General features: G+C 40.1%; 1 long non-coding RNA gene and 1 pseudogene across 2 annotated transcripts in view; both read right to left on the bottom strand.

The window, feature by feature from the left end:
• Positions 1-19,526: 19,526 nt before the first annotated feature.
• Positions 19,527-23,197, bottom strand: LOC102751172 (deoxynucleotidyltransferase terminal-interacting protein 2 pseudogene; annotated as a pseudogene).
• A 10-nt stretch (positions 23,198-23,207) lies between these two features.
• The window catches only part of LOC145717362 (uncharacterized), a 29,919-nt gene continuing 25,386 nt past the window's right edge, over positions 23,208-27,740 (bottom strand). For both annotated transcript variants that reach the window (XR_014140533.1, XR_014140532.1), the window contains 2 exons: positions 24,293-24,364; positions 23,208-23,464 (listed from right to left, as the gene is read on the bottom strand). This is a non-coding gene — a long non-coding RNA (uncharacterized LOC145717362). The remainder of the gene's footprint in view (positions 23,465-24,292; positions 24,365-27,740) is intronic.

Here is a 27,740-nt window from a genome sequence, read left to right as displayed (position 1 = left end):
CCTGCCGAGCAGGGAGCCCGATGAGCGGGGCTCGATCCCAGGACCCTGGGATCATGACCTGAGCCGAAGGCAGACGCTTAATGACTGAGCCACCCAGGCGCCCCCCTTTACAAATATTTAAAGCAATACACACCTTTAAACATTTCTGCTTTGGTGCTGTTTCCCCATCTTAAAGATAAGGAATATGAGGATTACAGACAAAAGTGGCATCCTAAGAAATTCAGGCCACATCTTCTGACCTTTCCTGAACCCTCTCTGCTCAGAGTGTGGTCCAAGGACCAGCAGCATGCAGCCCCTGGAAGCTTATTAGAATGGCTGCGTCTTAGGTCGCACTACAGACCTTAAAAATCAGAATCTGCCTTTAATGCGACCGCATCCCCCAGGAGACTCATATGCACGCTGAAGACTGAGAAGTTCTGCTCTAAGTCACACTGCTCTACACAGACTGGAAGCCGGGCTGCCAAAACTTTTCTCATCCTCACATGAGGAGGCATCCAGCCTCCATCTCTAACCAGACACAGGCCAAGAATCTTCTTAACTGTTCCTTCACTCCAGCCCCTGGAACCCTGTGATATCTCAGACCCTGGAGTCCCTTCCCTCTCCCCTGACTCATCAGCAGCCAGATCTTAAGCAGATACTGAAAACCAGTATGTGGCATAATCCCTACAGGGAGAGAAGTCTGGAGAGGAGAGAAGGTACATCTCCTTAGAACTGAGTAGATTATAAAGAAGACCATGTCCATATGGGTTAAAACAACTCTGCACACTCGTTCCCATCGCTCATTTCCTTCTGTACCCAAAGACCAGTGGTCAGAGCCACAGAGTACTGAGTTATATGGTATACAGGAGAGGCTTGGATCTTTCCTCCAGGAGTTCATTTAAGGTAGATATGTTTCTCAGCCTAGATAGCCGGACCATAGAGCTGTTGTATATTTGCTGTTTTCTGAAATATACTGGGCATGTGCCATAGTGCAGGGTGTCCTCTGTTTGTTATCTCTGTGTTGAGGTGTTGTTACCTCCATCCAAGGATGTGAGGTGAAGTCATTTGCCCAAGATCTATAGCTAATGCCAACATTTAATACAAGCCTGATGAGATTAAGTTTACCTGTTAGACCTTTCTAAGGCATGATACATACCGAACCGTGTGATAAAAGATTTCTACTGTAGATATATTTTTTTAAACAATGAAATCTTCCCTTAAAAAGACAACCAGGTTTGATTAGAGTCTCTCCTCCCATCAGTACTCAGGCCAGAGCCAAAAACCTCTGGTCCAGATGTGATGGTCTCCAGGCAAAAAAATGTAATCACATAGGTCATATATAATTAGGAGACAAAGTGGAGTAGGAACATATTCTCAAAAGCAGACCTGGATTCACTCTGCCATGTATCATCTGTGTAGTCTTGGAAAGATGTTAAAATTCTGTGCTTCAGATGCTTTGTCTCTAAAATGGAGGTGATGGGACGCCTGGGTGGCTCAGTCAGTTAAGCGGCTGCCTTCGGCTCGGGTCATGATCCCAGGGTCCTGGGATCGAGCCCCACATCAGGCTCCCTGCTCCACGGGAAGCCTGCTTCTCCCTCTGCCACTCCCCCTGCTTGTGTTCCCTCTCTCGCTGTGTCTCTCTCTGTCAAATAAATAAAATCTTAAAAAAAATAAAAATAAAAAAATAAATAAAATGGAGGTGATAATAATGCATATCTCCTAAGTTTGTTATAAGAATTAGATGAGATAGATATCACATTAAGTGCCTAGCCTAGTGACTGACAAATCCAACAAATGTGGCTTTTCTTTGGTCCCTGAATGTGGAGGCAGGTACAACTGTAGTTGGCTCTGTCTGTCTCTGTGTGATGTGAGCCTGTAAGGGCTCAGTGGCAGCCTGGAGGCTAGCTACTCCCTCACTGTCTGGATTAGCCCCAGTAAACATGCTTTGGTCCTGCAGGTCAGAAATGAGAGAGTCTTTGGTCTATCCTGTGGATTTCCTCAGGGTCATCTGGAAGGAATTTGTTCTTATCTTAAAAGAAACATTTAACTGTTCCCCAATGGGAAGAAAAATACAGGTGGATTTCTGGTTAAACATGGCAGACTCAATGCATATTTCCACTCCACTCAAAACTCTAATGAAACAATAGTAAAGGGGGGAAAAGTGGAAATTCACAAAGACAAAGAAAATAGATAAGAAGATAATAGATTTTAAAACATTAATATTTCTGAAGGTTAAAAGGATAATTGCATGGTTACAGACTTACTGGAGAGGAAATACTGAAACCAAAGACCACTGAGGGAAGTCAAAATGGAGCAAGCAGATTCGGGGTCATGGAGTTCCAAAAAGCCTCAGGAATTTGAGATACCAGATACCTCTGAGAGCAGAGTTGAGGAATAAGACTAAAAACAGGATAGGTTGATGGTCTGTATATGGAAAGAGCAGTCGGTTCCCCCATCTCCTTCCTTCTGAGCAAATAGGGGAGTCCCCCCCCATCCTGACCACCCCAACTCACACTGTACATGGGAGACTTGATCTCTTGGAAGTGAATCACAAAGGCTTTGAACTGGGGACACCAGGTGCAGACAGAAGCAAGGTGAATTATCATACTGAAAACAAGGCCATTAAAATGTTTACATTCTGAATGGTAAGACCCTTAGCTCCCTTTTACTGCGTGGTTCCCAGACCTCTGTCAGGTGGTCTTATACTCCCTGGGAAGGATTTGAGTATTTCTTCTCCATAGAAGTGGGCTGGCCCCAGAAAAAAACACCTACAGATACTGTTATTTCATCTGATGAAAAAGCTGGCTCAGTCCTGATCACCCTATAATGATGCTTAGTGTTCAACACACTCTCTCTGCACCCAGAGTTCCCTGTCAGTGTCTAAGTGCTTTACTTAGCTAAAAAATGCCAGATGTTTAAGGAAAGTCCCTAACCAGAAAGGCAGAGATCAAGACCAATAAACTGATGAAGAAGAATAGGGGAAAGGGGGAATTTGCACAGAGAAGAAAATTGAAACTAACAAACTATAATATAGGAAAAAAGATAAGAAGATAAAAAAATACCATTATCCACAGAACAAGAATGGGTGAATTTAGAGAAGTGTCCATGGAAATAGACCAATATGATTAAAAATAAAAATTATTCTTGCTAAAGGTCAATTGAAGGGCTGGAATGTAAAGTTAAGGCTATCTTCAAAAATATAGGAGAAAAAGTCAAAAATGGAAAAATAAAAGAAATACATGAAAATTAGAGTAATAGCAAATTAAAGATGGCTAAAATTCTTTGCTATTCTCCCACTGAGAGGTAGAGTCTAAATCCCCTCCTCTTAAATAGAGCTGGTCTTGGTGACTTGCTTGACCAATAGAATGTGGTAGACATGATGTTCTGGGACTTCCAAGCCTAAGTCATAAAAAGCCTTGCAACTTCTTTCCAGGCTTCCTATAATACTACTCCAGAACCCAGCCACATACTTTGAGGAAGCTCAAGCAGCCCTGTGGGGAGTGCCATGTGGAAATATATCAACAACCACCCATCAACCACCACCAACTTGCTAGCCCTGTGATTGAGCCATCTTGGAAGGTAGTTACTGTAGTCTCATTAGAGATGTCCTAGTGATTCCACATAAAGCAGAGATGAAGCTATCCTCCACCAAGTCCTGCCCAAATTACAGATTTGCAAGCAAAATAAATGATTACTGTTGTTTTAAGCTGCTTGGTTTTTCGATGGCTTATTATATATCAATAGATAACTGGAACAAGGGCCAACATTTGACCAATAAGAATTTTAAAAAGAGAGATGAAGAAAAGAAAAAAAGAAAATAATAAAAGGAAAGAAACTTTCAAAATAATAATACAAGGGAAATTCCCAGAACTGAGTCTCTAGATTTAAACTAAAAGAAACAAAATACTGAGTGACCAACAAAGTGCATTAAAAAATACCTATGCCAAGGTACATCATCATAAAATTTCAGAACACTAGGGATAAAGAGAAAATCCTAAAGACTTCCAAAGACAAAGAAAAAGGGGGTAAAGGCAAAGCACATGAAAATATCAGGAATCACTGCTCTTCGCAGTAGGAAGTTAGAAGACAATGAAGCTACGCTTCAAAGCCATTGGGGGAAAAAATGTTTTAAACCCAGAATTCTATTCTCAGTCAAATTATGAATCAAGTGTGAGGCCGAATAAAGACATTTTTTTTTTTTTTACATGCAAGTTGTCAAAGATTTATTCTGTTAAAGGAGAGTAAGCCAAGAATAACCACATCCTGGGCTCCAGGACTTAGGGATCCCACACAGCAAGGTGAAGGAATTCCCAAGAGGAAGGTGAAGGACAATCACCTTGTACTAGCTGAGCAACCCAACCCAGCTTGGAGAATGGAGGACCCCAGGGGGATAGAGGGAGATGGTATCAGTAAGTTCCCTGGTGTTTTGACCATATTGAAAGGAGTTTGTAGTTCTGGAAATGATTTAGGCTTTCATCAGTGATAAAGTAAATGAAGAATTATGCAAAAATGAAGTGTGAAAGAAACCATCAATTCTAAGAAAAACTAAAAGTTATGGAGAAAAGAAATGTGAACACTGTATTCTGCAGACTCAGCTGTGATAATGTTGACATGGTCATACTAATGTAAACACAGATTATTAACTCAACCTTGTGAAAGTGTGATGGGATTATACTCTAAGGATCGGGGAAGGAAAGCATGTTGTCAGGAGAGGGGGTGGGTGACCATTTAAGAGAGCTGAATCATCTTCTGCCATGGTAAGAAAGTGTTAGCTAGTATCTTAAATTGAAAAATCAAGAGAAAACAGCCTAAGCAGTTATTTAAATATAAGACAACACATTTACACTTAGGCCTATTTGACATGCACCAGTCTTTCCTGAGAGAGGATTTGTGCAGGGAGAGCAGGAGCCAGACCAGGGGAGACAAGTGAGGTGTATAGGGCTCATAATTTAAGTGCACAGCCCAGAAAGTGAGTACCTCCTAACATTTTGTGTCCTTGATACCTCACTTGCCTCACCCTAGTCCCAGCTCTAGGGGACAGCACTTGACACCATACAGGTGGTGGTAGAAAGAGCAAATGGTAGAAATGATAAGGAAATGTAGACAGAGGGGAGGGGCTCGGGGCTGTGTATTTCACCTCCTAGTGGATGGATTGAACAAGAGACCTTTAAATCAAATCTGAACAGATGAGTAGACTTTTGCAAGGCAGAGAAAAGAAAGGGATTCTAGGTTCAATAAACAAATGCAAAGGAACAGAGGCAGGTGTATGAAGTTAGGGGAAATGAACATAACTGTATGAAGGAGAGGAAACACAGAATTTAATAAGACCTTATTACAGATCACAGATTCCAAAATACTGGGTTAGATTCTTAATACATGGTTAGATTCTTGAAAAAGAATTAGAGCACAAAAAATGAATTTAAGAACATTCTACAGTTGATTGCCTTTCTCTCCAGAGACTCAAAACAAATCTAGAGGCTTCAATTTGTAAGCATCAGTTGGTTGACATATTAGCCCATAGTGGGGCTTGGGATACTTGCATTAGATGGGCATAGAGATGCCCATTCATAATTGCTTAGTGTGAGTTTTATGAGTTTGCATAGTGGGGCTGAGTGGGCAGAAGTCTGCTGAGGAGAGATTTGTCCCTTAACACCAGGAAAGCATATGCTGTTAGGTGCCATGGGACTGTCCCTGCTCCAAAGCCAGGTTCCCTTGTGTCCCTGGGAAATAGATCAGGAAGTTTAAGCAAGAGAGCACCCAGAATTTGTGGTGACTGAGATATCACTCTGAAAGCAAACAAACATTTAGCCCAAGATCCTATAAAGAAATGGTAGACAATGTTTTGTTTGCCTATTGACTGGCTTAGCATAATATTTTCTCAATCTCGGTCCTGTATCAATTTCTGACAGTACAATTGAAGGCTAATGCAAGAGTACATTGTCTACAGGGCCAGCCAAGGAAATTGGGAGCTTGGTCAGGAGCTGTAAATATCCTCTTGGTATTTCAATTTGTTTACTCTGAAGTGCTCTCTCAGGGGCCGAGAGGGTTCTGGGACACACTGGCACCAGATTTGCAGTGGGAAAGATCAGTTGCTGAGATAAGGGTTGGGGTCCGCCTTGAGACGTGCCATGAAAAAAAGGTCTGATTTAGCCATTAAATCCCTCCAAAGGGTGGTGAGTATGACTATAACAATGGGGTATTCAGAAGAACACTTGGTAGGCAGGAAAGGGATGTTCAAACACAAATGCAACAGAGGTTTAGAGGACTGATTTGTCACTCCCTCCTCTTCCAGGGACACTAATCATTGATTGAACTTCAGTCAGAAGACTACACAAGTAGACTCCTCTTTCGGTGACCCAAGAGATGGTGGAGACCAAATACTAAAGCCAGGGGACAGCAAAATCTGCTGAAGATTTGTCCCCAGTGAAAATAATCCTGGTCCACATGATTCACTGTGGGTGGTCCTGGCTGAACTTGAGGTGAATGAGCTCATTGATCCTTGTTTTTAAGTGTCTTAATGGACTTAGCTACTCTAGGAGCAAGGTTGTTGGCAGAAAGAAAGAGAAAGAAAGAGAGAGAGAGAAAGACAGATGAAAGAAAGAAAGAAAGAAAGAAAGAAAGAAAGAAAGAAAGAAAGAAAGAAAGAAAAGAAAGATATCAGCACATAAAGAAATATACAGAAAAAACATATGTGCACAAACATATGTAGGAGGAAGAATCCTGAAAAACATTTGCCAAAGTTTGCAGGGTACCAAAGGACTCACACATATTCCTAGTAGGTGGTCCACTAAAAAGTCTAAGAGATACTCTGAAACTAACTAGCTACACACACACCACACACACGCACACATGCATGCACTCACGCACACACACAAAAAACTAAATTAAAGGGATTCTTCGGTGTCTGCGATTCTTCAGTCTGAAATCTCTTGTTTGTATTTAGTGTGGAGTGTTTTCCCTAAAGGATATCCTGTTTGAGATTACTATTGGCCTGTTCCTCTTAACATCCTTAAAGAAACATCCAGAAAAACTAAATAAACCCCCACCCCTCCAATAGCATGCCAAGTGATTTGTCTACAGGAGGTCAGGGAGAGAGTTACATGAACTAAGATGCATTCTCATCTCCTCCTGCAAGTTTCTGCTATAACCCAGAATCCCAAATTGCTTCCCAAGAGGAGAAGGAAACTTGATCCCACTACTTGCATCACAGAGGGAGGTAGCATGGCTTTGGAATCACCCAATCTGAGACCAATTCCTGCCTTAGCAATTGAGTGGCCTCAAGTAAATCTGTGCCTCAGTTTCCTTGCCTATAAAATGAGGATAAATATTTATCTCCTAGGGCCATTAGGAGAATCAAATGAGCAAATATATATAAAAGCACTCTATAGTTTATAATGAATTTTAACACACATTATTATTGTTATTATGAATATTTCTCCCATCATTGTGAAGATATCATATTGACTTCATAGAATTAATTAGCAATTGAAAAAATAAAATGATTGGAAATATTCATTTTTATTGTTAGTTCAGCAATAGATACCATATTCTTTGTACACTAAAAAAACAAATAATGTGATTGTTTCTTACCATTGTCAGATTTAAAATATTAAATTTCTCAACCAATGTTTCTATTACCTCCTCTTTTAGCAACCACTCTAGAATGATATGATACCAAGTGCCCTGAACACCATGTGGGAAGTGGAAATTAAGGATAGAGACAAATTCTATGGGACCCAGAAAGTTATACTATTTTATACCAAGTTTCTACCTCCTTCAAGACTCTTAATCCTGATATCTTCTAATTCTGCCTCAGCCATTAGGTTAGACTTTCAACATAGCTCACCTGGATTACTACAGTAATCTCTCTCTTCTACCTGTCTTCAGATTTATATAGTCCATTTTCACGAGAGCAAAGTTGGATATGTGTGTTTTCTATCACCTCACTCTCTTTATCATTCCTCATGATATCTACACTGTGTCTCATTGAACAACTTTCACTTTCCTGAATCATGCTATCTCTGAGACTTTTTGCCTGAAATGGACCTTCAAAATCCCTTCTCACCTTTGCTTCTCAGATCTTAGTTCAGGTGTCCCCTCCTTTGGGAAGCATTTCCAACAATCCTGTGCTATCCATCTGCTCCCAGCTCCTAAAAGATGCCCATCCTATGTGTTTTATGAGTCTATGAATATTTTTATCATAGCACTAATTACTTGGCATTGCAATTACTTATTTTCAGATTTTCCTTACTATATTATGAGCATCTTAAGGAGGGGAATTATGTCAATGTGTTTTTATATTTCTGAAACCTAGCACAGTGCCCAGAGTGGATAGGTCCAATGTATGTGTATTGTGAATAGATGAATTAGCAAAAGAACAATTCTGTGAGCTGAAATGAGTTGCCAATTGATTGCAGTTTGCTTGTCTGAGGAATTTTAGGATAAGGTCAGATAGCTCTCCTTTCAGGGTGCTTGGAAATTGCAGACTTGGCAGAGGCAGGGGGATGGACTAGATGGACCATCTGGTCCTGTCTCTAGGCTTGAGGTTGGAGGGGTGGGAGGAGTAATTTCTTCAGAAAAGGAGGAATCAGAGTGAAAAGCAAGTAACAGCTGTTGAGCACTCACCACATCCACAGGACTATGACGGGCAATCTAAATACACAGTTGTCTCCACGGGAATCATGTGAGTTTGGTGTCTTTAATCCCCCTTTTACAGATAGAGAAACTGAAAATTGGAGAGTTTAATTAACTTTCCAAGATCACCTAATTCCTAAATGACAAAGCCAGGACCTGAACTCAGGTTCCCCCTGGTTCCTTCATCCATGCTTACCCAAGTGGAGGATGCATAATCTCACAGTTCAGTGGTGTGTGAGTTACACAAAGCAAAAAGGTACACATATGGCATGTTTTCCTGGGGTCATATTACTTAAAGATTTTAGGGAAAACACTATATTCATTGTCAAAAACCACAAAAATTAAATACTTAATTTGTAAAAATGTTTCAGATGAAGGGAGTCATAAAACATTTTCAGATTTCAAGCCGGTTGCTTTGGACTGGACCTCCAGGCTTCCAGGTTCTATATTCTCATGCTCTGGAGTCATCAGAGCCACCGTATGGAAACGTTTGAGAAGCTCTGGACTACTGTCAAGAAAGCAGCAGATGCATGCCAAGATTAAGAGGGAGGCTGATGACACATCATCCTCTAGACTGTGGGACTGCTGCAGAAGAGGCTCCGGCTGGGATACACATGGTCCGGGGAGGGAGTGCAAAACAGCGGGAGCTCATCTGAGCACTTAGTGGCTTAAAAATGTCCAAGAAGATATTTCCAAACCCTGAACATAGGACATATCCCCCTCCTGACTAAGCAGCAGACTCTGGCTCAGGGATGTGCAGTCTTGCCAAGGAGACTGAACAGAGCTGATGGTGTCTGGATCATCCGGAATGGGAACAGAGAGAAGGAAAGTGTGATATGTTACTTTTTAAGCTGAATTCAGATGCCCAGTTAGCAAATGGTCTTCTGCTGGAACTCCTCAATTCAGATTTCATTGGTCACTTAATCTTTGAACAAAGTCACGAAATTGTCGAGCCAACCTAAGACTTTAATTCTAATTCACATCTAAAAAGCATATGCTGGGACGCCTGGGTGGCTCAGTCGGTTAAGCGTCTGCCTTTAGCTCAGGTCATGATCCCAGGGTCCTGGGATGGAGCCCCGTGTCGGGCTCCGTGCTCAGTGGGGAGCCTGCTTCTCCCTCTGCCTGCTCCTCCCCCTGCTTGTGTTCTGTCTCTGTCTATCTCTGACAAATAAATAAAATCTTAAAAAAATAAAAAGCATATGCCATATTTAGTCTACAATAAGATACTTTTTCATATTTTAGCACCTCTATGTCTCTCTCTAAAAATAAGATTATGTGTCATAATCTAATGAGCCATATCTCTTTTTTCTTAATGTCACATTAAATAATAATGTATTTTGTCATCAGTGGCTTCTTGGAGTCCAATAATGTACTGAGCTTTCACAAGTGGGTTTCCATATAAACATTGTACATGTGTGTAAGTTAAAACACTATACACTGTTGAAATTTGTCTTCTTATAAACTCTCCAAATAAAGCACTATATATAAAAGAAATAAAAGGAATCGTCGTGGCTGAGGCAGGAATAGAGCCCCTTCCTCAAACAAAGGTCCCCTGAGGATCCCCTGGTGCCCCTTCCTGAGACAATTCCATAGCATATGGTAGATCAAATAGGCAATACATGGATGAAAGCATAAATGAATGTAAGCTTTAGAGTTGATCTTACTATTTCCATAACTACCTGCAACTAAAATCCAAGAAAGGGAGTTCCTGGGTCAATAATAAAGCTTTGCATTACTATTTGATACTATTTGAACCTATAAATAATATAAATGCATAAGTTTGATACATTTTAAAAATACAAATACAAAAAACCAAAAAATCTGTATGACCTAAATGAAGTTGTATTTAGAACTAAATTAATCAAAATTAATAAGTGTATATGTTAACAAATAAGCACATTAATTAATTAGGCATTTGACACAATGCTTTCTACAGAGGAGTGAAAGAATAACAAAAAAAAATCCTAAGCAAATTAAAATATAGGAATCAATAAAAGTAAAGGCAGAAATTAATTAATTATAAACAAAAAAGAATATGATGCATATATGAACTGGGTCTTTGAAAAAGAACTGTAACTAAAATGAGCAATAAATTAGGTAAATCACTACCTAGACTAATCAAGAGAAAACATGAGAAGGAATAAGAATAGAAAAATAACCACAGACAAAGGAGAAATGAAAATAATTTTATGAAATATTTGCAAAGGAAACATACTTTAAAACCTGGAGCAAACTGCCAAAATTGACTCAAGAGAGGAAAAAAAATTAAACAGATCAATTGTGAAAGCTGTCAAAGAGCACCAGTGTTTTTATTTTATTTTATTTTTTTAAAAGATTTATTTATTTGACAGAGAGAGAGGCAGTGTGAGAGGGAACACAAGCAGGGGGAATGGGAGAGGGAGAAGCAGGCTTCCCGCTGAGCAGGGAGCCGGATGCGGGGCTTGATCCCAGGACCCTGGGATCATGACCCGAGCGGAAGGCAGACGCTTAACGACTAAGCCACCCAGGTGCCCTGAGCACCAGTGTTTTTAAAACCATGCCAGAGGACAGAGTAAGAAGTAAGATTCCATACTGTAATTATATAGCCATCATAATGATAACACAAATATCTGACAGGACGTAAGGCCCAATCTAATGTATATCAGTGCAAAACTTATAAATATTACAAAGAGAATTAGCAGTACATTGGATAATAATATAATTGGACCACCTGAAGCTTGTTCAGAAATCCAAAGATAGTTCAATGTTAAGAAATATGTTCTTAAAAAATGTAAAAATAAAAATAAACTAAAAAAATAATAAAGTAATAAAAATTTAAAAATTAAAAATTAAAAAAAATTTTTTAAATTAAGAAAAAAGAAATATGTTCTTACAAATCACCCATTAATAAGTGAAAGGGCCAGAAAGCATACACTTATTTCAATAGATGCTGAAAAGTCATAATGGATACTTCTTTAACATGAAAAAAAAAATAGTATCTCAAACTATGTTACCTGCTTTTTTTTTTTTTTAAAGATTTTATTTATTTGACAGAGAGAGACACAGCGAGAAAGAGAACACAAGCAGGGGGAGTGGGAGAGGGAGAAGCAGGCTCCCCGCTGAGCAAGGAGCCCGATGCGGGGCTTGATGCCAGGACCCTGGGATCATGACCTGAGCCAAAGGCAGATGCTTAATGACTGAGCGACCCAGGCACCCCATATGCTACCTGCTTAATGGAAAATTGTTATAAATACTCTTGTTAATAGAAAAAAAAAGCCAATTATCACAAAAAACAAAATATTAACATATTTAACATTAATATAGGCAAAATATTAACAAAAATTATCACTACTTTATGTAACTTCTTTCTGGAAATACTTTTTTAAAAGGATTTTATTTATTTTTTTCTAAAGATTTTATTTATTTACTTGAGAGAGACAGAGAGAGCACGCACACATGCACGAGCAGGAGGAGAAGCAAAGGGAGAGAGAAAATCTCAAGCAGACTTCGTGCCCAGTGCGGAGCCCAGCACAGGGCTTAATCCCAGGACTCTGAGATCCTGACTTGAGCTGAAACCAAGAGTCAGACACTTAAACGACTGAGCCACCTAGGGGCCCCTGGAAATACTTTCCAGTGTAGTCTGACACAAAAAATAGAAGTTAAAAAAAAGATTAGAGAAGGGAAAATTATCATTATTTATAAATAATGTTTTTTTATACTTGGGAAGTTTAGGAGAATTGATTGAAAATGTTTTTTAAAAATAAGAATAAGTAGTGGATAAGAGTAAGTGGTTGAGTAAGTAATTGATAACAAAAAATTCATTAGAAAACATAATGCAATTTTTAAAATCTAGTTCACAATAGTAAATGAAAGATTAAAATACTCAGGAAGACTTAATAAGAAACATCCAGGACATTTATTTTAAAATGTTACAGTTTTTTTTTTTTTTTAAGATTTTATTTATTTGCGAGAGAGACAATGAGAGACAGAGAGCATGAGAGGGAGGAGGGTCAGAGGGAGAAGCAGACTCCCTGCCGAGCAAGGAGCCCGATGTGGGACTCGATCCCGGGACTCCAGGATCATGACCTGAGCCGAAGGCAGTCGCTTAACCAACTGAGCCACCCAGGCGCCCCCTCAAGACATAAAAATGTGGGAATAGGGAGATTCTGAAAGAAGAACAATGGGTTAGCATTAGTCAGATGTTATTTTTAAATTATAAAGCTACATTAAACTACCGTTAATGCTGAAAAGACAGATAAATCAATGGTCTAGTACATAGACACCAAAAATACCAAAACACCTAGGGATATCTAGTGAGAAACATATATAAATGAGTATAGTGCAAAAATACATCAAATATTCATCATATGATATTAGTATAACTACCAACTTATTCAGAAAAAAAAAATAAAGCTAGACACCTACCCTGATCCTTATTCAAAAATAAATTCTAGGGGCGCCTGGATGGCTCAGTCGCTAAGCGTCTGCCTTCGGCTCAGGTCGTGATCCCAGGGTCCTGGGATTGAGCCCCGCATCAGGCTCCCTGCTCCGTGGGAGGCCTGCTTCTCCTTCTCCCACTCCCCCTGCTGTGTTCCTTCTCTTGCTGTGTCTCTGTCTGTCAAATAAATAAATAAAATCTTAAATAAATAAATAAATAAATTCGTTCTAGGTGTAACAAAGATTCAAAAACTTTTTTAAAAATACCGGAATGTGCTAAGAGAAATATAGGTACCTTTTTCAAATTAATCTTAGAGTAAGAGTCCCTCCTAATGATGGTACAAAAACCAGAGACCGTACGTTTAAAATAATAATATAGTATAAAACCCAGAGACCACACATTTAAAAGAATAGTAAATATGACTCTGGAATAGCAAAAATACTGTGAACAAAAATTTAAAATAACAGCACACTGGAAAATATTTATAACGCATTTGATACCAAAATGATAATATCCTTATAATGAGAGCTCCTTGGAAGCATTTATTAAAAAGAGAAAATAGAGGGGCGCCTGGGTGGCTCAGTCGATTGAGCGACTGACTCTTGGTTTCAGCTAAGGTCGAGATCTTGGGGTTGTGGGATTGAGCCCTACAGGGGCTTTGGCTCCTTACGGAGTCTGCTTGAGATTCTCTCCCTCTCCCTTTGCCCCTCCCTCCACTTGTGCACATACTCTCTCTCTCTCTAAAATAAACAAACAAATGAGAAAATATTAGAGATGGCAAAGGACAGATCTGAGGGGAAAAAAGAGACACTAAAATGGTGATAAACAGGAAAAGATGCCCAACCTCACTAGTCATTAGCGAAATGCATACTGACCAACAACGGGATACCATTTTCATCTCAAAAGTAATTTAGTGATGACTATGGCAGGGGGTGGGAAGCACTCTCATAAAATGGTTGATAGGAATAGAAATTGGTACCAACCATGTGGAAGGTAACTGGGCAAACTTTATCAAAATATAAAATGTACAATCCTTTGTGCCCATTACTTAATTCCTAGGAATTCACCCAACAGATACACCTCTTATGTGTCTAAATACACATATATACAGGCATTTGCAGCAGCACTGCAGCCAACAGCAAAAGTTGGAAAATAAGCTAAATGTCCATCAGTAGAGAACACGTAGACCATGATATACACACGTCCCATGAAGCACTACTGAGCTATTAAAAAGAGTAAGAGAGGTCTACATATAGTGACGTAGGAAAATGTCCAAGGTATATTATGTGACAGAGCAAGCAAGGTACACAACACTGCATAGCATAAGTCCATCTGTAATTTTTCAAGCATACATATAGATGTGCAGATGCTTGCTGACACATAGAAAATCTCTGAAACGATAAGCAAGAATGAGTAAATATGATTACCTAAGGAGGGTAGGTCTAGAAGCAAAGGGTGAGCACTTCTAGCTCTCACCTTATACACTTCTGTACTACTATATAGATCTTAATAGTGATCATGATTTTTTTAATTTTAAGAATCTATTTTTTCTAATAAATATATGAGACCTTATTTTCTTGGAGACACAGGCTTCTAAGATCTAGGATGTTTGTGCTCCCTGCATTATTGATTGATTATTTAATTATCACAAAGACAACACTGTGGGATATTACAATACCCACTTTATATATGAGGAAATTGTACTTTGAAGAGGTTAAATAACTCTCTCAAGGTCCACAAAGTGGCTCTGTCATGGCCAGGATTTTAATTTAAATTGAGATCTGTCTGTTTCCAAGACTGCTGTACAATACTGGATGCTGGCCTCCAATTCTTCATAATTGTTATATGCATCAGGACACCCACTAGATCCATGAAGGCCAGGATTTTTCTTGGCCTTACTCTCTGCTGCATATCAGGTCCTGGCAGAATAAACTCAGAAGGACTATCTACTGAATGCATGAAAGGCACCATAGATTTAATAGACAGAATCATGGATCCGGTTTATCACAAGAATTAGGTAAAAGTCAGAAAATCCCAAGTAAGGAAAGAATTACAAGGTCTTCACCTCTATTCTCTCTTTTGTATTGTCTTGTTTTATGGCATAAGTCAGCCTGCTCATGATCCCCAGGCTGTCCCATCCCCTTGCATAGTTGGAGCCACATGTCTGAGTTTTAACCAGTGGAATATGGGGGGAATTGATGAATGCTACCTCCTGGACCTGAATATCAGCAAATATTTGTATTGTGCCTTAGCAAGCAATAAAGTTCATATCGGTTTATACAGTATTCCTGCATAGCCTGCAAATGCTGTTTCATTATCTTTTAGCCTTTAATGTTTTAGATGAGAGGCCCAATATTTTTCTCACAATTTTTCCATTTTGGTAACTTGTTCTTTCTTCTTGGAAGATTGTAATATATTCACATTGTCTTAGGAATTCAGAAATTTTACCAGAATACTGCCTGTGAGTGTTACTTGTCATCAGTCCTGCCTTGAACTTGATGAACTCCTTTAGAATGCAAATTCAGATCTGTCTTCAAATCAGGATACTTTCTCTCCCTACTATTTGTTAAGTAATTAATTATTTTCCCAATTCTTTTTTGAACTTCTGTTCTTCACATGTCACGTCTTTGGGATGCCTCTCCCCAAACTTCTTTCCCCCCATAGCATCTATCTTTATCTTTGCTCTGTGCTTTGAGATACATCTTCCACTTGCCTCCAGTGACCTTCAATCAGTCAGCCGAGATATTGAATTGGGAAATCATGTGGTTTGGCTCCATGTTTGTGGTGCACTTGAGTCCCTTTCAATGTCTTTGGGTTTAGACAGTCACTTGTTACACTCTAGCAAGTCATATTCACAGAAGGGGCTCTATAGGTTCTGACTTCTTTCCTCATCTAGTTGCCAGGACCACGTCACTGAGTTTTCTTTCCATTTTGTCTGCTCATTTATGTTCAGGTCTGGTTGTTGGAGTCTTCTAACTGGTGTCAGTCACACAGTAGTGTGGGGGAAATATTTTCTACTCCCAGGAGATTGTCAGTCACCTGTGAAGGCACCCAGAGGGCGCCTCCACATTCTAGCTAAAATAGGTTCTCATATTCTGCCACCTCAGGGTCAGAGAGGATGCAGCCTCCAGATCTAGCTCCTGCTTGGCCTCATAAGGACCAGAGAAACCAGATACCTTCAAGGCTGATGTCACCCTTTCCTCCAGGACCATATATCTCAGAACCAGAATTTTCTCAGGCTTCCCCAGGCTGTCTTTTCCTTATCACAGGGCAATCTCCTTTCCAGCTCTAACTCTGCTTCCTGAGGAAGAAAGCCCTCTGTCTAGTCTTCCCTCCTCAACTCAGCCTCATATCCCTCCCATCTAGCCCAAGAGAAGAAGGAGTTGGGGGTCAAGGAAAAGAGAGCTGCAATTAGGTGGTTATCTTCCCAGAATCCTTGCTCTTCTGTGTTCTTACAAATTGTCTTCTATTTTTAAGTGAAAGAAAAGAAAAAAATAGTCAAAGCAGGATTGAGATAAAATCATGTCATTTAAATAAGCAGAAAGAATCATGATCGTGATATAAGAGGGAAAAGCCCTTGGGCGCGTGGGTGGCTCAGTCCGTTAAGCATCTGCCTTCGGCTCAGGTCATGATCCCAGGGTCCTGGGGTTGAGTCCCGCGTCGGGCTCCCTGCTCACTGAGTCTGCTTCTCTCTCTCCCTCTGCCCCTCCCCACCCTGCTCATGTTCTCTCACACCCTCTCTCTCTCAAATAAATAAATAAAATCTTAAAAAAAAAAAAGGAAAAAGCCCTGCACTGGAAACCAGACAACCTGTTGCTCATTGTCTTAGGGAATCTTGCAAGGGTCCTATCAGTGCTGCACCTCAATTCTCCCTTCTGTTAAATAAAGATGCTAGACCCTGCTATGAGCTGAATATGTGTATCCCCCCAAATTCATATGTCAAAGCTTAATCCCCAATGTGATAGGTAATTGGAGGTAGGGCTTTTGGGAGATGATTAGGTCATGAATGGGATTAGTGCCCCTATTAGAAGAGACACAAAAGAGATAATCTCTCTCAGCAGTGTGAGAACACAGCAAGAAGGTGGCCATCTACAAGCCAGGGAGGAGGTCCTCCACACACACCTGATTTGCTGACACCTTGATCTTGTACTTCCCAACCTTCAGAACTGTGAGAAATAAATGTTGTTTAAGCCACCAGTCTACGGTACTTTCGTTCTAGCAGCCTGAACTGACTACGCCAGAAATAGTCATTCCCAAGGCCTGACCCAACATGAAACCCTCTGTTAATTCCATGTAATGACTTATGGTCAAGGAAAGCATTAGAAGAAGGAGGAAGAGGAGGTGGAAGAGGAGGAAGAAGGAAAGAAGAAGGGCAGGAAGAGGAAGAGGGAGAAGGAGAAGAAGAAAGGAAGAAGAAGAAAAGAAGAAGGAGGAGGAGGAGGAAGAAGAAGAAGGAGGAGGAGGAGGAGAAGAAGAAAGAAGTTTTTGTAATAAATTGCAACATGGGTTTGAGAAGTGGTTATATCTTGTTAGCCTTGTAAATCACTTCTGAAGCAGCTTAAGTCCCTCACTGCTTCTTTATGCTGCAGCCAATGCCAGAGGATTACGGGATGTCAGCTACTCAGCATCGGTCATGCATTGAGCTTACTGGCCAAATCAAGAACGGAGAGAAAATGCTATTTCATTCAGCTAATTTGCTGGATTCAGAGACATAAAGTGTCAGAGAGGGAACTCCTTAGGCACCATCAAGTCAAGCTCAGTCTCCTGATTCATGTTCAACCTAGGTCCAAACTAACTCAGAAACTAAATGTGCCAAAGAACAAAAGTCAAAACAAACAGGGCCTGATAGTCTCAAAAACAGTGAAAGCTCAGTTCTTCCATTTGCCCAGCTGTTTTAAGAAACCACAACGGCAAACATCCACAAATACAAGTTATGACCTGGGGTTGTCAGTGCCTTAGATCCCACAGAATAAACAAGGAAGAAAGAGAACAGAGAGTCACAAGGATTAGGTCACTGGGCTCTGTGGTCCATGCGTCCCTCCCTAATGACCAGAAAGATGTGCAGAGACTGACCACAGAATGCACTTTCCATCCTGCCACGGTGATGTTAAGCCAGCCCAGCCTAGGCCCCTGGCTGGCCCCTAACAGGTGAATGAATGCATCACACTCATTCAGTTCAGGCATTAGAGTGTTAACTATTTCACCAACTGTCCTCCCTTTCCAAACTTGATCCTGACTTCCGTGGCTCCAAAGCTCCCATCTCTGTGGAACCAAACTCACCCCTCAAACTTCGTCCTCTAGAACTGGCCTCCAACTTACCTCCTCACACACATGCCCCAAGTTAACACCTGCTCTGAGAAACTCCCCAACAAACCTTCTACTTAAATGAGCCTGATCTCCGAGACTGCACCCTGGAATAAATCTGTCAAGGCAACAGTAAGCAGCAATAGTAAGGTTGTTCCTTAGACCTAGGTTAGTGTGGGCTTGGACAGTTGAAAGTGATTAGTACAGAGTGCAGTGCAATATTAGGAAAACAGTTTGTGACCAGCTCGTGAAGAGCCTTGAATGCTAAGATGTTGCATTTTATCCTAATGACACTGGGAGCTTTTAAAGGTTTTTGAGAAGAAAGAACCCTTTCATCAGATCTGTCTGTACTTGTGCAAGACCACCCTCGAAGCAATGTGGAGAATGGATATGAGTGAGGCCAGAGAAGCAAGATCAATTCACAGGGTAGAAGAGTCCACAAGTGAAAGCTGCAATAGGCCACAGCAGGGAGGATGGAGAAAAGGGAGCAAAATACAAATAGAATAAAAGAAGGGAATTTGATAGTTAAAAATTTTGAGATGATTTGAAAAGAAGAGAGAGAGAGAGGAGCCTAGGATGGTATATATAGTATGTTTTCTCATGTTCTTCCCTCACCCCCACAAATTCAAGTCCACCCAGAACCTCAGAATGTTACCTCATTTGGAAATAGGGTTTTTGCAGATGTTATTAGTTAAGGATCCCAAGATGACATCATAATGAACTTTGGGTGGGCCCTAAATCTAATGATAATAATCCTTACAACAAGAAGAGAGGTTACAGAGACAGAGAGAAGGCCACTTGAAGACAGAGACAGGCAGAGACTGGAGTGATGTGGCCACAAGCCAATGAATGTCAAGGGCCCCCAGAAGCTAGGAATAGGCAAGGAAGGGTCATTCTCCAGAAGGAGCATGGCCTTTCTGACTCCTTGATTTCAAACTTCCAGCCTCAAGAACTGTGAGAGAGAGTTTCTGTTGTGTTAAACTACCCACTTTGTGGTCCTATGCTATGGCAGCACTAAGAAATCAACAGAGTAGGGAAGCAAGAAGGAGCGACAGGTGTGAGAAAGTTGGCTTCAGCAATAGCTGGGAGCAGGCAGGGGAAATAAAAATAGCTAACAGAGTACTTACTGCTTGTGAAATATCACATTAAGACTTTCACAAGGTGAGTGTCGTTTAATTTGTACAATAGCCCGATTAGATCACTATTGTTATTACCCCTTTTTTCTGGATGAAGTAAGAATTCATTAATTAACTCAAGGTTACATGAGCAGTAACCCAATTCAATATTTGAGCCTGTCTGACTCCCAATCTCATGTTATACTTCCAGACATATGAAGGAGGCAGAGATGGGGTTAATATGATTGTATCAGTGAGTCCCTGAAGAAGGATCATGAGATATTAAATCCAAGAGATGTTTTCAGAACATGTTGTTAAACAAAAAGCTTTGGAACAAACACAGGCACTCAGTTTACTTTAAAAAGATGTCAAGAGTTGGCTAACAAGCTGCCTCGGGTCATTCTTTCTCACCCAAAGCACACAGCCTCCTTTCTGCAAAAGCTCGTTTTTCTTTTTCTCCTTGATCTGTGTTAGGGTTCTCTTGTTCCACTGTAGTTTGTCTGCATTGAAATTAATATACAAACCACTCAACTGCTTGATACTCATACAAGGGTCTACGCTGCTGCTTGTCAACTTCAGAAGTTTAGACTTTGTGCTATTTAGTAAGTCGTCTTCATCACTAAACTCACTATCTTTGTTTCTGTCATGGTCTGATGGTTCTTCACTTTTTTCATCCTCTTCCTCCTCTTTTTCTTCCTCAATGGCAACCTCACTTGCCTTGTCTCCCTCATCCAAGTAAAAATGTTTATCAGTACTCAATCCAGGAGTTGTGTCAATTACAAACAATGCATTGTCACATGACATATTTCCTCATTCTCCATTTAATGATTCCTTTTGACCATTATTTTCAACAAAACACAGAGTGTCCTCTTCATTCTCACTATTTTCAGACTGCTGGCTTTCATCACTGATGAGAACTAATAAAACAGAATCACCTTTGTCCAGGGATGTATGGGGCTCAGACTTGAATAGTTTGGTTTCACACTCAAAATCCACATCCCTTCCTTCATTCCTGTCTTCACTGATACCTGTAACAGTACACTCTTCTTCATCACTACCACTATCACCAAATTCTGTCAAGTCACTTGTTTTTATGGTGCTCTTTCTCTCTTCATTCCATCTGTCCACTTCTACCACTGCAAATGATTGAGCTAATGATTTCATTATAGCCTCACAGTTCAGATGTGAGGGCTCTGATGTGGTCTCATTATTTTGGGGGGTTGAATGCCTTTGAGAAACTAACCGCTGAATGCCAGTGTCCTGAGGTTCGGAAAGGCTCTCCAACTGAGAATTTTTCTTATTTATTTCTTTTTCCTCATCTACTATTCCCTTGGTTTCTTCATCTAAATTCTTACTATCCTGCTTTGTTATTTCTTTGAGAGGTGCAACATTGGCCTTTTTCTCCTCTCATATTAAAACGTTGGCATTTTTGCACTGTTCGGTTTTCTTTTTTTTTTCCTGAATTTCTGTGGAAGGAATCATCATCGAAGTCATTATGAATTTCATTATAGAAATTTGGCTTATTTATCTGAGGAAGAGATCTTACCAGTAAACAAGTTGTTTGGTATCTGAATCCTCTGAATTCATAGGCACATTTATGATCTGCTTTTCATTTTCTGGTACAATGTTAATATCTTTCTCCTCAGTTTGTGCATGTAACTTCTGCATACTTCTTGTTCTTATAGTTGCAACTCCGGAAAATGAAGAAATGTCTGAGTATGATGACTCAGCATCAGAAATAGCTTCTGAATATAATTCTTGGTTTGGATCTCTTACAGGTTTAGCCTTACTTCTTCTGGTCCTTGTAGTTATTACTGTGGGCGGCACAATTCTAGAAATAACTGAGACATGTGATTCAGCTTCAGAGTCATCGTCGTTGTCTTCTTCAATACGAGACTGATTTATTGGAGTTATTTTCAGCCTTTTCCAAACACTGGACACTGGAGTGCATGCAACTAAGATCTGCCGTCTCCTAGTTACTCTTAAAATAGGATCCTGGAGCTCAGACACGGAAGAACAATTTGACTCTGCTTCAGAGGTCTCTCCATCAGTACATGGTTTGTTCATTTCGGATAATGAGACTGTAGTTCCGCTCTTCCTCTTTCTGGTTTTAGGAGTTCTAGAGACTGGACTTTGTTTCCTAGTGGTTTGCGATTCAGCAGTAGTTGGGTCAACAGGTAGACATTCCTTCCTGACTTTTCGATGTGCATGAATTCTTTTAGCAGAATTCTGTTGGGAGTTTTCAGCCAACGTGGCTTGGATCGTGGCCTGAGGCCTCCTGGACCTGGTCACCACCATCCTCCCGGCTCGCAGCCACCTTGGACTAGTGCACAGCCTCCTAATCAAGGATGGGTAGGTGGGGAGGAGGGACGAGGCTATGACATAAAGAGGGGACAGTGTGCTTCTACTCTACATGGGCCCCGAACACTGGGTTCTAGGAAAAAAACCTCCACCAAACCAAGAGGAACTGCTCCTATCTGCAAACAATACTCTTTGTCAAAATTCTGATCAATTTTTTTCGCTGCGTACATACACATGAAGACAGAAAAAATAAAGCAAATAAATTATAAGAGGTTACCTGGCCATAAAGAAAATCGGGCCAGCTGTGGATGGGGAAATGAGAGGAAAGAAGATTGAAGTTCTCTGTCAACACACTACACACATGATATAAACATGCACACAAAAATTCACATATGCCCATTAAATACACATGTAAGAACCCCAGCACATGCACATGTGGGAACAGGTGTGCATGCTCACACACACACACACACACACTCGCACATGCACACACACATCTGTCTCTTTCCACCATGACAACTCCCTGACTTGGGTGGGAGGGAGAGTAGTTCCTGATGGATTTTACATCTTTGAAAAGAAGAAAACTATTCTTAGCTCAGGGCCCAACCATTGGGAGAGCTTAGGGGGTGGCTAGGGAGGGTGGGAACAGTGAAGGCTCAAAGCCAAGCCACTGATCTCCACTGAGATCCTGGATCTGTCCTTAAGCTCATAATGTTGAGCCTCCTGAGTAGATGATGCCTGGGAAATTCTCAGAGTAACCCTCTTTGGGTCAGTATGCACATTTTGGGATAGAGTGAAAAGTTTGTTCTGACTGAGAAACAAGAGTAGAGAGAAGACTGTTTCTTTCCACTAAGGGCTGACCAACAGCTGTCATTTTAATGGTAGTAACTGACAGTAACAGCTTGGTGGCATCATATTTAATAGGAAGAGACCAGCTCACCTTCTGCCCTGGTTGCTATGTACAGAGTTCTAAGGAGGCCATAACAAAGGCTGTGAGTGTTACTGCTCACGGTAGAAGGAAACAGGCTCTGTCCCCAAGGAAGGAGGGACCTTGCTTTGTCCAGCCTTGTTGGAATTTATGAGCTCTGCAGAGTGAAGTTTATGCAAGTTGCCCAGGAGGCAGTCAAAGCCCCTTTGAGTTGTTCAGATATCCTTGACTCCAAGAGAATTGTTCAGATATCCTTCATCCAAGAAGCTTCTCAAAGTAATTACTGAACTTGGGAGATGCAATTAAAGAACCTAGGTCTCCTGTACCCATATTTAGGCATAGTGGAAGATTTCCTGGCATTTTTAAAATAGCATCAGTTTCCATTTTATCCCCTCTGGGAGTTCACTGACCCACCAGCAATTGGCTGTTCCTCGGATGAGGATAAGAAATGAGCCACATCATTTTAGTTGTGGAAATGAAAGCTCAAGCAGGTTTCATTGGCCCCCAAGGGAGAAAAGAAACATATATTTTAAGAATAAATATGTGTGTGTTTAAGAAATCAGCATACATATTTTCTTTGCTTCCCATACCATATCCATCCTGGGAAGAGAGAAATTAAGGATGCATGTTGATGAGAACTTACAGTAGGTGTGGCTGACTATGATGTCACTGGGTCCACTTCAAAAGTCAGTGCTGCTGAATGAAGGGTAGCCAAGGGCCCATGGCAGGAGGCTAACAAATCAAGTGGCTTAAGGTCAAGAGATCTGCCCCCAGGAGCCATCCAAGCTAGAGACGAGGCAAAAGACATCTGTCATTAGTGTGCATACCAAGTGTTGGAGTGTGGTAATATTAACAGATAGCACTCAGAACTAACAGTGCAGTGCAACAGTTATGGTTCTCCATCCTATAGAGTCACAATTGCCTTTAATGGCAAATCATAACTTGTCTATCCCCTATCCTGCTGTTGTAGGGAGCCTACTCTTTCACCAGATTCCTTGCCTCAGATATTTCTGATAATCCCTGTGGCATATAGGGGTGTCCCACAGGTCCATCCTGTTTGTCCCTTTTTACCTCAGTCAACCATCTGAGACTGGATCAGGTTTTTGTAGAAGACTTTTCTTAATATTTCATGATCAGCTTCTCAAGACTCATCACCCCAAGAATGGGATGTATGCATCCATTCTATCCCTAATGACAACAATCCTTACAAGAAGAGAGGTCACAGAGACAGAGAGAAGACCACATTAAGGCAGGTAGGCAGAGATTGGAGTGATATGGCCACAAACCAATGAATGTCAGGGGCCACTGAAGCTAGGAATAGGCAAGGAAGGGTCCTTCTCTAGAAGGAGCATGGCCTTTCTGACTCCTCAATTTCAAACTTCTAGCCTCAAGAACTGTTTCTATCCCTTAATTTCTATTCCTTAATTTCAATCCCTTAATTACCCAAGCATGAGCAAGACCACTCTGCCATGTGTAATATCACATTATTGAAGGTATTGGGCTCTAACAGAAGAAAACTGCAGCATGCAAAAAGTAAAGTAAATGCTAGATCATGGATATGGCTATTCCCATTATCCACAATGGTCATCCATACCCTCCCCCTGGGTCGGTTACTTCTGCTCAGCGAGACTTCTGTGGGCCACATTTCCCTTTCTTGGAGGCCAGGCCCCCAAATCCTCTGAGTAACTGCACATATATGGCCCCACAGGAAAAGGAAATATAATGTCAGTAATGTATTTCAAACACAGTAAAAACAACTTCTTACATTACAGGTACAGCAGTATTGCACTTCATTATCCAGAACATTCCATTGCAGAATGAAAAGTCAGGCTCTAGCCCTCAATTATAACAACCACATGTAACAACCACAACAATTATAATAGCAACAATAGAGCAGTGTCTACTCCATGCCAGCAATAATATTAACCACTTTTAATATATTAATACATGTAATATGTGTATATATGCATGTATTGTATATTAATATATAAAATATATAAAATATGTGTGTATATTATTTTTAATTTTTACATTGCTATTGATATTATATATTAGTCCCATTTCATGGATAAGAAAACTAAGGAGAAATAAAGTAACTTGTCCAAGATCACACTTTTGGAAAAATTAGAAATGGATTAGGATCAAGATTCTCCAAGACACTGAACCAAGCATGAAGGCTGACTGCCTTCCCCAAAGAACTAAAAGAGAAAAATGCCAAAAAATTTCTGGGAGACCTGGAGTTATGTATTTTGAACTGGCATATGGGTAAGGCTCTGGCCTTTAATAGGAAGCATAACTGCACGCTTTGGGAGGGTACAATAAGACAGGAACTCTCGGTGCTCTGCTCTTGCTCTCCTCTGTTACTGTCTTGAACAAACAATTTCTGCCATCACACACGGCTCTCGGCTCCCATCCAGGTGTTCTAGGTGACACAAATGAGGCATCTCCCAAGACATGTGTCTGCGAGGTGCTAAGAAGTAGTTAAGTGGAGATTAACTTTGAGCAGGAGTTCTCCAGCTCCTTCCCTTCCAAACTCCCAGGGCTGATTAGTTATACAATCTAAGGATGCTTCCTTCTGGTAGGCAAAGAATGAGGCCCTGACCTAAAGGCCAGAAGTGACTGGTTGGTTTTCCACGCCTGGCCTTCTCTTTCACAGGGCTTAGCTCCCTAACCTGAGCTAATTAGGGCTGTTGCAAACCAAGGTCTATGGTTGCCTGACAAAACAGTGACTATCTCAGGGGAAAAGGAGCTCACAAGCCAAAATAATAAGATATTTGAGGAGCATGCCTATTTCAAATGAAATTAGTAGGTTATATATTCCACCAAAAGCAACATATTAGCACCAAAAATTTGTTTGCCTAAGGAAAAATTTTAAAGAAATAATAGAAATTTTTTCAAAATGATGCAAAATAAGAAGAAAGCATTAAAAAGGGCCATGAAGAAATATTAGATATAAAAAGTCAAGTAGTTGAAGTAAAGAATATATATGAGAGAGACAGCAGAAAGAATTAGCTAAAGGAATGGGTTAGCAAAGGAAAGAATGCACTGAGAAAAAATTCCCAGAGGGAAGAATAAAAAGCAAAAAAAAGAAAAAAGAAAAGAAAAAGAAACCCACATAAAATATTTTTAAAAATCTAAGAGGTGATGGGGTAGAAGGAATAGAAGTGGAAGTGATTAACTCTGGGACAACAGAAATCCCTGAAAGAGGGAGCAATAATGAAGAGGAAATACTTGAAGAAATAATGAAGATGAGTTTCCCTGAATAAAAGAGAAGAGAAACATGGAGGAAGAGAAGGCTTCAGATTGAAAGGGCCAGAGAATCCCAAAGAGGAAATATAAGGAGAAACCCCACATTAGATTTAGATCTAATAAGAACATGTGAGAGCATCAAAAGCAAGGAGGAAATTGTGAACACTCCTAGAGAAAAAGGACAGATCCTGCATTAACAAGCATGGATTAAGTTATTTCAGATGTTTCAATAGAACATGAGAAACAGCCATTAAAAAAAAAATGAATGAAAAATATTAGAGTAATGTTTTCAATGTATTGGGGAAAAAAATATCTAGAACCATAAAACCAAGAAACTGATATTCACTCAAATTGTTATTTAAATGTGCAGCGATGCTAAAAATATTCTCAAGCATCAAAACCCTCTGACTGTCACAAAAACACTCATACCGCAGTCAGTGTTGTATTAAGTACTTCAATTAGAGAAGAAAAAATTCCAGGAGATTAGTGTAAGATGTATGTGAGGTGACAGTGATGAAATATCTTAGTAGATTTTGATGTTGTTTTAAAAGTAGTTACAAGTGAAGACAAAGAGAAATTATATCCATAATAATATAGAATTAAAAGTCCAGATCGGTGATTCTCAAAGTGGACCAGCAGCAGCAGCAGCACCTGAGAATTTGTTAGAAATACGAATCGTCAGACCCCATCCTAGACATGCTGAATCAGAAACTCTGGGTATGGAGCCCAGCAATCTGTGAGTTAACCAGCCTCCCCATGATTTGGATGCATTGTTAAAGTCTGAAGATCACTGGTCTCAAAATATGGCTTGTAGACCCCTGAAAATCCCTGAGACTCTCTCAGGGGATCCACAAGGGCAAAACAATTTCCATCATACTACTAAAATGTTATTTGCCTTGTCACTCCCTCTCATGGGTGTATACAGGAGTTTTCCAGAGGCCATATGACTTATAAATTATTTTTTAATTAATGTTGTAGCAAATAAGAGAATCTAGCTATCTTCTCTAAGGCAGACAAAACGAGATCAGCTAAAATGTGAAACAATGCCACTCTTTCATTTGCAAAATGCAGGTATTTTTCATGAAAATATGTTCTTTATGTTATCATGTAATGGGTTTGCTATTATATTTTTCAGTGAATTAATAAATATATTAAAAGTTCTCAGTTTGGGGCACCTGGGTGGCTCAGTTGATTAAGCGACTGCCTTCGGCTCAGGTCATGATCCCAGGGTCCCGGGATCGAGTCCTGCATCAGGCTCCCTGCTCAGTGGGGAGCCTGCTTATCCCTCTCCCACTCCCCTGCTTGTTCTCTCTCTCTCTCTAATAAATAAAATCTTAAAAAAAAAAAGTTCTCAGTTTTAATTTTTAAAATGAAAGATTTTAATAGATATTACTTCCATAAACAAAAAATATTTGGAGTATAAAGAGTTTCTGAAACCAAAATATTTGAATCATTGGTCTGGGTATTATCAATATTATCAATATAACAGGAGAGCAAGAGATAGGGAACAATCATATAAGAATAGGCTAACATCTTGTCATAAAGGGGTTATGAAGTGTTGGTAATTCAAAGAAAAAGAAGGGACTAAAAACAAATTTAAAAAGTGAGATAAACTGAAATAAAAGCTTTGATGGTAAAAACAGATCCAGATCATTAATAATTACATCGATTGGATTAAATAGTCCAATTAAAAGACAGACTGTTCCAGTAGGTAAATAAAATGGTACAAATATATGCTGTTTACAAAAGACAAGTAAGAACATGCTCATATTGAAAATACAAGAATAGGAAGAGATAAACCATGCAAACATTA

Source organism: Leptonychotes weddellii, chromosome 15 (genome assembly GCF_054177405.1).
Source record: "Leptonychotes weddellii isolate Sample4059 chromosome 15, ASM5417740v2, whole genome shotgun sequence".
NCBI classification, from domain to species: domain Eukaryota; kingdom Metazoa; phylum Chordata; class Mammalia; order Carnivora; family Phocidae; genus Leptonychotes; species Leptonychotes weddellii.
The sequence above is the reverse complement of the archived record's forward strand: the minus strand, read 5'-3'. Positions and strand labels throughout refer to the sequence as shown.